The 12,904-nt window shown below is 37.9% G+C and overlaps 1 pseudogene; it reads right to left on the bottom strand.

Moving 5' to 3' along the window:
- Positions 1-10,544: 10,544 nt before the first annotated feature.
- Positions 10,545-11,445, bottom strand: LOC100614702 (olfactory receptor 4A8-like; annotated as a pseudogene).
- Positions 11,446-12,904: the final 1,459 nt, after the last annotated feature.

Genomic DNA, 12,904 nt, shown 5'->3' with positions numbered 1-12,904 from the left:
CCATATCAGTGTGTTATGTAGTCTCAGTTATTTTTAAGACTGAGGTGGGAGAATCCATTGAGCTCAGGAGTTTGAGTCCAGCTTGGGCAACATAGCAAGACACTGTATCAAAAAAGGAAAAGAAAGCTATAGATCAGAACCCCACATTTAGAGTCTCTTTTCTCTAAAAGTGGAATAATTCTAAAAGCCATAAATGAAAGCTTGAAAAGCTGTGTGAAACTTTCTCTACATGCTTTACCCTAAGGGACAACATGTAAAATTGAAGGGATACCAAGGAAAAGAATCTTTTGTGAACAACAAGGCTATCAATTGAGACCACAGGAGGATTTACTCTTGGAGTAGGAAGGCACAGACAATGGGGCAGTCCTCAAAGGAACCGAAGTCCAGTTGGCATTATCTAATTTCTTGATGGAATTAAGACTATCTGGGATTTTTTTTACTTCTCCAATCCCAATTCCTGAGTGGAAACACAGGAAATTCTCTTAAAGAAAAAAAAATCAAATTGCCACTTTTCATATAAAAAATTGAGCACTCAGAAAAAGTTAGAGAGAGCTGGTTTCTTCCAAGATGGCCGAATAGGAACAGTTCCAGTCTGCAGCTCCCAGCAAGATCAATACTGAAGATGGGTAATTAATTTACGCTTTTCTAACTGAGATATGTGGTTCATCTCACTGGGACTGGTTGGACAGTGGGTGCAGCCCAAAAAGGGCAAGACAAAGCAGGGTGGGGCACCACCTCACCTGGGAAGTGCAAGAGGTCAGGGGATTTCCCTTTCCTAGCCAAGGGAAGCCGTGACAGACTCTGCCTGGAAAATGGTACACTCTTGCCCAAATACTGCATTTTTCCCACAGTCTTAGCAACTGGCAGACCAGGAGATTCTCTCCTGTGCCTGACTCAGTGGATCCCATACCCACAGAGCCTTGCTCACTGCTAGTGCAGCAGTCTGAGATCAACCCAAGAGGCTGAAGCCTGGCATGGGGAGGGTTGTCCGCCATTACTGAGGCTTGAGTAGGTAAACAAAGCAGCCAGGAAGCTCAAACTGGGCAGAGCCCACTGCAGCTCAGCAAGGCCTCTTGCCTCTATAGATTCCACCACAGTGGGCAGGGCATATCTGAACAAAAAGCAGAGGCAACTTCCACAGACTTAAACGACACTGTCTGACAGCTCTGAAGAGAGCAGTGGTTCACCCAGCATGGTGTTTGAGCTCTGAGAACAGACAGACAGCCTCCTCCAGTGGGTCCCTGACCCAGTGTAGCCTGACAGGGAGACACCTCCCAGTAAGGGATGACAGACACCTCAAATAGGCAGGTGTCCCTCTGGGATGAAGCTTACAGAGGAAGGATCAGGCAGCAATATTTGCTGTTCTGCAGCCTCTGATAGTGACACCCAGGAAAACAGGGTCAGGAGTGGACCTCCAGCAAACTCCAACAGACCTGCAGCTGAGGAGCCTGACTGTTAGAAGGAAAACTAACAAACAGAAGGGCAACAAAAGGGACATCTACACCAAAACCCCATACATAAGTCACCAACATCAAAGACAAAAGGTAGACAAAACCAGAAAGATGGGGAGAAACCAGAGCAGAAAACCTGAAAATTGCAAAAACTAGAGCACCTCTTCTCCTCCAAAGGATCACAGCTCCTTACCAGCAATGGAACAAAACTGGATGGAGAATGACTTTGACGAGTTGACAGAAGGTTGGTAATAACAAACTTCTCCGAGCTAAAGGAGCATGTTCTAACCCATTGTAAGAAAGTTAAAAACCTTGAAAAAAGATTAGATGAATGGCCAACTAGAATAAACAGTGTAGAGAAGATCATAAATGACCTGATGGAGCTGAAAGCCATAGCACGAGAACTTCATGATGAATACACAAGCTTCAATAGTTGATTCAATCAAATGGAAGAAAGGATATCAGTGATTGAAGATCAAATTAATGAAATGAAGCAAGAAGGCAAGATTAGAGAAAAAAGAGTAAAAACAAATGAACAAAGCCTCCAAGGAGTATGGGACTATGTGAAAAGACCAATCTAGGTTTGATTGGTGTTCCTGAAAGTGATGGGGAGAATGGAATCAAGTTGGAAAACACCCTTCAGCATATTATCCAGGAGAACTTCCCTAACCTAGCAAGGGAGGCCAACATTCAAATTCAGGAAATACAGAGAACACCACAAAGATACTCTTTGAGAAGAGCAAACCCAAGACACATAATTATCAGATTCACCAAGGTTGAAATGGTGGAAAAAAATATTAAGGACAATCAGAGAGAAAGGTCGGGTTACCCACAAAGGGAAGTCCATCAGACTAACAGTGGATCTTTAGGCAGAAACTCTACATGCCAGAAGAGAGTGGGGGGCAATATTCAACATTCTTAAAGGAAAGAATTTTCAACCCAGAATTTCATATCCAGCAAACTAAGCTTCATAAGTGAAGGAGAAATAAAATCCTTTACAGAGAAGCAAATGCTGAGCGATTTTGTCACCACCAGGCCTGCCTTACAAGAGGTCCTGAAGGAAGCACTAAACATGGAAAGGAACAACTGGTACCAGCCACTTCAAAAACATGTCAAGTTGGAAAGACCGTCAAGGCTAGGAAGAAACTGCATCAACTAACGAGCAAAATAACCAGCTAACATCTTAATGACAGGATCAAATTCACACATAACAATATTAAATTTAAATGTAAATGGGCTAAATGCTCCAATTAAAAGACACAGAATGGCAAATCGGATAAAGAGTCAAGACCCATCAGTGTGCTGTATTCAGGAAACCCATCTCATGTGCAGAGACACACATAGGCTCAAAATAAAGGGATGGAGGAAGATCTACCAAGCAAATGGAAAACAGAAAAAGGCAGGGGTTGCAATCCCAGTCTCTGATAAAACAGACTTTGAACCAACAAAGATCAAAGAGACAAAGAAGGCCATTATATCATGGTAAAGGGATCAATGCAAAAAGAAGAGCTAACTATCCTAAATATATATGCACCCAATACAGGAGCACCCAGATTCATAAAATGAGTTCTTAGAGACCTAAAAAGAGACCTACACTCCCACAAAATAATAATGAGAGACTTTAACACCCCATTGTAAATATTAGACTGAACAATGACACAGAAGGTAAACAAGGATATCCAGGACTTGAACTCAGCTCTGGACCAAGTGGACCTAATAGACATTTACAGAACTCTCCACCCTAAATCAACAGAATATACATTCTTCTCAACACCACATCACACTTATTCTAAAACTGACCACATAATTGGAAGTAAAACACTCCTCAGCAAATGTAAAAGAAAAGAAATCACAACAAACAGTATCTCAGAACACAGTGCAATCAAATTAGAACTCAGGATTAAGAAACTCACTCAAAACCATACAACCATATGGAAACTGAACAACCTGCTCCTGAGTGACTACTGGGTAAATAATGAAATGAAGGCAGAAATAAAGATGTTCTTTGAAATCAATGTGAACAAAGACACAACATACCAGAATCTCTGGGCACATTTAATGCAGTATGTAGAGAGAAATTGATAGCACTAAATGCCCACAAGAGAAAGCAGGAAAGATCTAAAATTGACAGCCTTACATCACAATTAAAAGAACTAGAGAAGCAAGAGGAAACAAATTCAAAAGCTAGCAAAAGGCAAGAAATAACAAAGATCACAGCAAAAATGAAGAAGATAGAGACACAAAAAAACATTTCAAAAAATCAGTGAATCGAGGAGCTGGTTTTTTGCAAAGATCAACAAAATTGATAGACCACTAGCCAGACTAATAAGGAAAAAAAAAGAGAAGAGTCAAATAGATGAAATAAGAGATGATAAAGGGGGTATCACCACCGATCCCACAGAAATACAAACTACCATCAGAGAATACTATAAACACCTCTATGCAAATAAACTAGAAAATCTGGAAGAAATGGATAAATTCCTGGACACATACATCCTCCCAAGTCTAAACCAGGAAGAAGTTGAATTTCTGAACAGATCATTAACAGGTACTGAAATTGAGGCAATAATTAATAACATACCAACCAAAAAGTGTCCAGGACAAGTCAGATTCACAGACAAATTTCACCAGAGATACAAAAAGGAGTTGGTACCATTCTTTCTGAAACTATTCCAATGAATAGAAAAAGAGGGAATCATCCCTAATTCATTTTATGAGGCCAGCATCATCCACAGAGACACAATAAAAAAAGAGAATTTTAGGCCAATATCCCTGGTGAACATTGATGTGAAAATCACCAGTAAAATACCAGCAAAAGGAATCCAGCAGCATATCAAAAATCTTATCCACCACGATCAAGTCAGCTTCATCACTGGGATGCAAGACTGGTTCAACATACACAAATCAATAAATGTAATCCATCACATAAACAGAATCAATGAGAAAAATCACATGATTATCTTAATACATGCAGAAAAGGCCTTTGAAAAATTCAACAGAACTTCATGCTAAAAACTCTTAATGAACTAGGTATTGATTGAATGTATCTCAAAATAATAAGAGCTATGTATGACAAACCCACAGCCAAAATCACACTGAATGGGCAAAAACTGGAAGCATTCCCTTTGAAAACTGGCAAAAGACAAGGATGCCTTCTCTCACCACTCCTATTCAACATATTGTTGGAAGGTCTGGCTAGGGTAATCAGGCAAGAGAAAGAAATAAAGCATATTCAATTAGGAAGAGAGAAAGTCAAATTGTCTCTGTTTGCAGATGATATGATTGTATATTTATTTTTTTGATAGTTCTCCATAAAATTTATTTTTGGTGAGAAGACTAAATTACTTTCTCTTGGGGTGCCCTGCCAAATCTCTTGTCCAAATCTTTTGTATTTCATTTTCTTTTTTTTTCTGAGGACATTGTAAGTATTATTTATTTTTATTTTTTTTATTGGACTTTAAGTTTTAGGGTACATGTGCAAAACATGCAGGTTTGTTACATATGTATACATATGCCATGTTTGTGTGCTGCACCAATTAACTCGTCATTTAGCATTAGGTATATCTCCTAATGCTAACCCTCTGCCCTCTCCCCACCCCACAACAGCCTCCGGTGTGTGATGTTCCCCTTCCTGTGTCCATGTGTTCTCATTGTTCAATTCACACTTATGAGTGAGAACATGTGGTGTTTGGTTTTTTGTCCTTGTGATAGTTTGGAGGATGATGGTTTCCAGCTTCATCCATGTCCCTACAAAGGACATGAACTCATCATTTTTTATGGCTGCATAGTATTCCATGGTGTATCTGTGCCACATTTTTTTAATCCAGTCTACCATTGTTGGACATTTGGATTGGTTCCAAGTCTTTGATATTGTGAATAGTGCCATGATAAACATATGTGTGTATGTGTCTTTATAGCAGCATGATTTATAATCCTTTGGGTATATACCCAGTAATGGGATCACTGGGTCAAATGGTATTTCTAGTTCTAGATCCCTGAGGAATCACCACACTGACTTCCACAATGGTTGAACTAGTTTACAGTCCCACCAACAGTGTAAAAGTGTTCCTCTTTCTCCACATCCTCTCCAGCACCTGCTGTTTCCTGATTTTTAATGATTGCCATTCTAACTGGTGTGAGATGGTATCATATTGTGGTTTTGATTTGCATTTCTCTGATGGCAAATGATGATGAGCATGTTTTCATGTGCCTTTTGACTGCATAAATGTTTTCTTTTGAGAAGTGTCTGCTCATATCCTTCACCCACTTGTTGATGGGGTTGTTTGTTTGTTTGTTTGTTTTTGTAGATTTGTTTGAGTTCTTTGTAGATTCTGGATATTAGCCCTTTTTCACAAGAGTAAACTGCAAAAATTTTTTCCCATTCTGTAGGTTACCTGTTCACTCTGGTAGTAGTTTCTTTTGCTGTGCAGAAGCTCTTTAGTTTAATTAGATCCCATTTGTCAATTTTGGCTTTTGTTGCCATTGCTTTTGGTGTTTTAGACATGAAGTCCTTTCCCATGCCTATGTCCTGAATGGTATTGCCTAGGTTTTCTTCTAGGGTTTTTATGGTTTTAGGTCTAACGTTTAAGTCTTTAATCCATCTTGAATTAATTTTAGTAAAAGGTGTAAGGAAAGGATCCAGTTTCAGCTTTCTACATATGGCTAGCCATTTTTCCCAGCACCATTTATTAAACAGGGAATCATTTCCCCATTTCTTGTTATTGTCAGGTTTGTAAAAGATCAGATGATTGTAGATATGCAGCATTATTTCTGAGGGCTTTCTTCTGTTCCATTGGTCTATATCTCTGCTTTGGTAACAGTACCATGCTGTTTTGGTTACTGTAGCCTTGTAGTATAGTTTGAAGTCAGGTAGCGTGATGTCTCCAGCTGTGTTCTTTTGGCTTTGGATTGACTTGGCAATGTGGTCTCTTTTTTGGTTCCATATGAACTTTAAAGTAGATTTTTCAAATTCTGTGAAGAAAGTCATTGGTAGCTTGATGGGAATGGCATTGAATCTATAAATGTCCTTGGGCAGTATGGCCATTTTCACGATATTAATTCTTCCTATCCATTAGCATGGAATGTTCTTCTTCCAGTTGTTTGTATCCTCTTTGATTTCATTGAGCAGTGGTTTGTAGTTCTCCTTGAAGAGGTCCTTCACATCCCTTGTAAGTTGGATTCCCAGGTATTTTATTCTCTTTGAAGCAATTGTGAATGGGAGTTCACTCATGATTTGGCTCTCCGCTTGTCTGTTATTGGTGTATAAGAATGCTTGTGATTTTTGCACATTGATTTTGTATCCTGAGACTTTTCTGATGTTGCTTATCAGCTTAAGGAGATTTTGGGCTGAGACGCTGAGATTTTCTAGATAAAGGACATGATTGTATATTTAGAAAACCCCATAGTCTCAGCCCAAAATCTCCTTAAGCTGACAAGCAACTTCAGCAAAGTCTCAGGATACAAAATCAATGTGCAAAAATCACAAGCATTCCTACACACCAATAATAGACAAAGAGAGGCAAATCATGAGTGAACTCCCATTCACAATTGCTTCAAAGAGAATAAAATACCTAGGAATCCAACTTACAAGTGATGTGAAAGACCTCTTCAAGGACAACTACAAACCACTGCTCAACAAAATAACAGAGGACAAAACCAAATGGAAGAACATTCCATGCTCATGTGTAGGAAGAATCAATATCATGAAAATGGTCATACTGCCCAAGGTAATTTATAGATTCAATGCTATCCTTATCAAGCTACCACTGACTTTCTACACAGAATTGGAAAAAACTACTTTAAAGTTCATATTGAAGCAAAAATTAGCCCACATAGCCAAGACAATCCTAACCAAAAAGAACAAAGCTGGAGGCATCACACTACCTGACTTCAAACTATACTACAAGGCTACAGTAACCAAAACAGCATGGCACTGGTACCAAACAGAGATATACACCAATGGAACAGAACAGAGGTCTCAGAAATAGCACCACACATCTACAACCATCTGATCTTTGACAAACCTGACAAAAACACAAAATGGGGGAAGGATTCCCTATTTAATCAATGGGGGTACTGGGAAAACTGGCTAGCCATATGTAGAAAGCTGAAACTGGATCCCTTCCTTATATCATATACAAAAATTAACTTAATATGGATTAAAGACTTAAGTGTAAGACCTAACACCATAAAAACCCTAGAAGAAAACCTAGGCAATATCATCCAGGACATAGGATGGGCAAAGACTTCATGACTAAAACCCCAAAAACAATGGTAACAAAAGCCAAAATTGACAAGTGGGATCTAATTAAACTAAAGAGCTTCTCTATGGCAAAAGAAACTATCATCAGAGTGAACAGGCAACCTACAGAATGGAAGAAAATCTTTTCAATCTATCCATCTGACAAAGAGCTAATATCCAGAATCTACGAAGAACTTAAACAAATTTACAAGAAAAAAACAAACAACCCCATCAAAAAGTGGGCAAAGGATATGAACAAACACTTCTCAAAAGGAGACATTTATGCAGCTAACAGACATATGAAAAAATGCTCATCATCACTGGTCATCAGAGAAATGCAAGTCAAAACCAAAATAAGATACCATCTCTCACCAGTTAGAATGGCAATCATTAAAAAGTCAGGAAACAACAGATGCTGGAGAGGTTGTGGAAAAATAGGAACGCTTTTACACTGTTGGTAGGAATGTAAATTAGTTCAACCATTGTGGCATTTCCTCAAGGATCTAGAACGAGAAATACCATTTGACCCAGCGATCCCATTACTGGATATGTACCCAAAGGATTATACATTATGCTACTATAAAGACACATGCACACATATGTTTATTGCAGCACTATACACAACAGCAAAGACTTGGAAACAACCCAATGTCCATCAATGATAGACTGGATTAAGAAAATGTGGCACATATACACCATGGATTACTATGCAGCCATAAAAAGGTTGAGTTCATGTCCTTTGCAGAGACATGGATAAAGCTGCAAACCATCATTCTAAGCAAACTATCACAAGGACAGAAAACCAAATACCACATGTTCTTACTCATAGGTGGGAGTTGAACAATGAGAACACATGGACACTGGGTGGAGAACATCACACACAGGGGCCAGTGCGGGGTTGGAGGCCTGGGGGCGGGATAGCATTAGGAAATACCTATTGTAAATGAAGAGTTGATGGGTGTAACAAACTAACATCACACGTGTATACCTATGTAACAAACCTGCACGTTATGCACATGTACCGTAGATCTTAAAGTATAATAAAAAAAACATACATGAATAAGAACTACAAAATTCTTCAAAAAAAACATTTAAAATACCTAATAGATATACTGTATTCAGAAATTAGAAAATCCAATATTGCTAAGATGTTGTTAATACAAGATGATTCGTGGATCCAAATTAAAATGAATAAAATTCCAATGTGCTCTTTTTGAGATGTAGGCAATTGTTCTGCATGCTGCTCTGCAAAATGACTTTGCCACTTCTGCATCAAGGGTTATCTTCTATTTCTTTAAAACCTGAAATCTCGGTGGTCATGTGATCACTGTGATAAATAGAATATGACGCAAGTAACATGGTCCCAGTTCTGGACATAGACCTTAACTATCCAGCCCCATCTACTTTCTACCACTGGGATCTCTGAGCACCATGTAAAAAGTTTGACTATTCTCTGGAGTGATCCTGTGGTCTTTCATTTAAAGGGATAGGAAGAGGGACCGAGTGCATCTTTTACTGTCATGCCTTCCCATATGCTATAAATGTGAATTAAGTTACCCTACTTTTACGTAAAACTCGGTTATCAGCTGAATAAAACAGTGACTTCAGTCCTTGCCACACAAAAGAAAAGAAATACAAACCCAACAACTGCCTGAAATCCTGACTCACAAAATTTTGAGATAAAATAAAATGATGGTTTTTGAAATCACAAAAACTGTGCGGCCTTGTACCATGCATGAAGACAGAATGAAAATAAAAAGTGGCATCTCAAGATGTCGTGTTTCCATAACAACAATTTAAAGTATATGGAATTGGCTTTTGTACCCAAAAGTAGGGGCCTCCAGATTGCTGTAATTACAGGCTGAAAATACAGATGTAACTGTTCAGAAGGCTGTGAAAAAAGTGAGTCACTCTCTAGTACAAAAAAATTTAGTAAATCTGTCACCTGTAGTAAGGTAGACAATAAAAAATGTACTTAAGCAAAAAGGTGGATTCAGCTATAATTTCCAAATAGAATATTTAAAACTACAGCTGTTTCTTATAGCATTATATCTTATAAAAGCCATAGATTTAAAAAAAATACTTATAAGATTAACGTTACGTTTTCAGACAGAATTTACAAAAACATAAAAGAGCCAGAACGTGCTGGTTTCAAAGATAAAAATGATTTCCCTTTCAAGTATCTGCCAAGAACTAAGTACTCTAAAAGAAAAGAAGGTTATGAAAATTAAAGTCATTTCAAACTTGTGGATGTTAAGACACTACAAAAAGACTTCAGAAAAATTTAATGGTGTGCCTCTTAATTATTTTAAACTACACAAACATAATTGTAAGATTCTTAAGAGTATTATCTGACTGCACATAGAGTTTTAGCTCAAGTCTGAGAAGGGCCAGCTTCAAATATATCTGTGAATATGGTACTTGTATATTTCATAAAGTGTTTAAATAAGTTAAACAGAAGGAAGCACCATAGCCTTGCCTTTTGAGCAGGAGTATGTATGTTAATTAAACATTCCTCCCTTTCCCCATTCCGTGCTGGGCATATGGAAGACATACCCTGTCTCAATAGATGTGTAATAGAGAAAAACCATAATTTAAAATGTGCACAATAGGACCTGCACCCTAGCAGCCACATCCACTCTCAGTCTGGATATAAAGGTTGAGATCTTGAACTTCAAACAGATGCCATGATGAAATACTTCTTAATTGAGCTAGGAGTATCTAAACCCTGTCTTCCCACTTTGAGATCCTTCAATTACCCTTATAAGTCTGAAATTTCACTGGGAAGACCTTGTCTACATACATTCTTATGTACATGAGGAGGAACATTCTTACTTTAGCTATAGTTCATTTTACACAAGACTTTCTATAGCATTTCTCATCTCTGAATTTCTCATAGTGTATATAAAAGGATTCAACATGGATGTGATAACTGTATAAAACACAGTCATGAATTTATCAATAGAAAAGTTTGAAACAGGTCTCACATATATGAAAACACAGGGAACAAAAAACAGGATAACCATGGTAATGTGGGAGCTGCAGGTACAGAGGGCTTTATGCCTCCATTCCTGACTGTAAGTTTTAAGGGAGTTTAGGATGACCCCATAGGAAATTACTAAACAGGTGAAGATGGACATACAGAGTACTCCACCATTGAAAACCACAGTTAGACCTATAATGTGGGTGTCAGTGCACATCAGTTCTAATAATGGGTACATATCACAGTAAAGTGGTCAATGACATTGGGGCCACAGAAAGGGAGACTGTACACAGCAACAATTTGAAACACAGAATGAAGAAAACCTCCAGTCATGGCCACCACCAACAGAAGGATGCAAACCTGTAGATTCATGATGATCAAATAGTGCAGTGGCTTACAGATGGTCACGTAGAGATCATAGCCATCACCACCAGAAGGAGGATCTCAGTACCACCAAACAAATGGTCTATAAATAACTGGCCAATGCAAGCCGGGAAGGAAATAGTCTTTTTATCACACAGTAAGTCTACAATCAATACGGGATAAATAGTGGTGGAAGACACAGCATGTATAAATGACAGGCAGGTTAGGAAGAAGTACATTGGGGAACCTAAGGAAGGACTGGCAATAATAGTCATCACAATGAGTAGGTTCCCCATCATTGTTAAAATGCATGTGAGTAAAAACATGACAAGTAATGCTTTTTGCACTTCCAGATCCTGAGAGAAGTCCAGGAGGACGAATTCTGTAATATTGTTAGTCTGTCTCATTTACTCTTCTTTCAGGCTTGTATCAGATGTGACAGCTGAGGAGAACAGGACCTGTAATGAAATAGTGGATGGGAATGTGATTACATCCATTGTGTCACAGAGCACATCTTCATTGTTGTATCCTGAATAGTGATTTACACAAAACAAACATTTAGTAAATCCATATTGAGTTCCTCATCAAAGAGCCCATTTGCCTTGAGAATTCTATTTCTCCTCAAAGATTTTATTTTGAGCCAAACGGAAAGGCTTCTACCTCTAAGTTTAGTGAGTATTCTATTCAGAGGAAGAGTTAAAGTCCCAACAGCCATTCATACATTTCATAACTTCTTATTTAAAAAAAAGCATTTTTCTGAGTACCAAAGTCAGCTATGATAAATAGGCAACAGGTTCTTGGTCTCAAGAAATGTACTGTCTGGTGGTAGTAATAAACTATAAATAAATAAATTGACACAGATTTAGTCCTTTGTGTTTGTACTTGTGGTATCTTTATAATATGATCTATGTAGCACCAAGATTGATAGCTTCTGAAATATCTCACTCAGTACTCTGTCCTTCTACAGTTAGAACTTCATTCCTTTATGCCTCAAAGGATGTTCAGTCTTCTTTATTCTTTCATTAAATGCTAAAAGACAGGACTCTGATCTGTATAAATAGTGATGATATTATTTATTAAAATGTTCCATGCAGCAATTACTTGGTCTGACTCTGTCCACCTTATAAGAAGCTGTGCTTCTCTCTATTCTATCCTTGCTTATACCCCAATTATTACTAGACTTACATTCAATATCTGAATTTTCAGCAATTTACTTTGAACTCAAGTGAACTAACTCATGATTATCACCAACTACTAAATAAGCAGTGAGAATTTTTTTCTGAGTTCTTGGGATGGACTATGAAGTGAGAGAGGAGAAAATAGACACTGTAGAAAGACATACAGAATAGTGGGACATGGTTTTATTCATAACACTGTTTAGATACCAAGAGTACTCAAAAATAGAATCTTAGTTACCAGATTCAAAAAAGAAGCATACTGTAGGAGAAATTCCATGTTCAGTGTAAGGATGCATGGATTTGAGTCATTTTCTGAATACATTTACAAGGCTATCTCAGTTTACTCACTGGAAAACAATAGGATTAAATTTGAGAAATTCAGAATCCTTTCTAATCAAGGATCTACAAAACGATTAGTGCACATTTCCATTATGATATTCTGCTGTATTTTTATTTTTTATAAATTAATAATTGAACAAAAAAATTCCAAGCTCATGACTCATATGAAAAATGGTAGTCAGTGGGACATGCGGTTTTATGATTACAGTGAGTAAATAATGATTATAAGTTTCTCACCCAGTATATACCTATTTAAGATCCAAGACATCCTTGGAGAGAAAGTGTAGCATGTGGTGAATAATGTGGACACTGGAGCCACATTGCTTCAGCTACAACCTCAGGTTCAGCA

This window comes from Pan troglodytes, chromosome 9 (genome assembly GCF_028858775.2).
Source record: "Pan troglodytes isolate AG18354 chromosome 9, NHGRI_mPanTro3-v2.0_pri, whole genome shotgun sequence".
Lineage (NCBI taxonomy): Eukaryota > Metazoa > Chordata > Mammalia > Primates > Hominidae > Pan > Pan troglodytes.
This window is presented reverse-complemented; position numbering and strand designations above follow the sequence as displayed.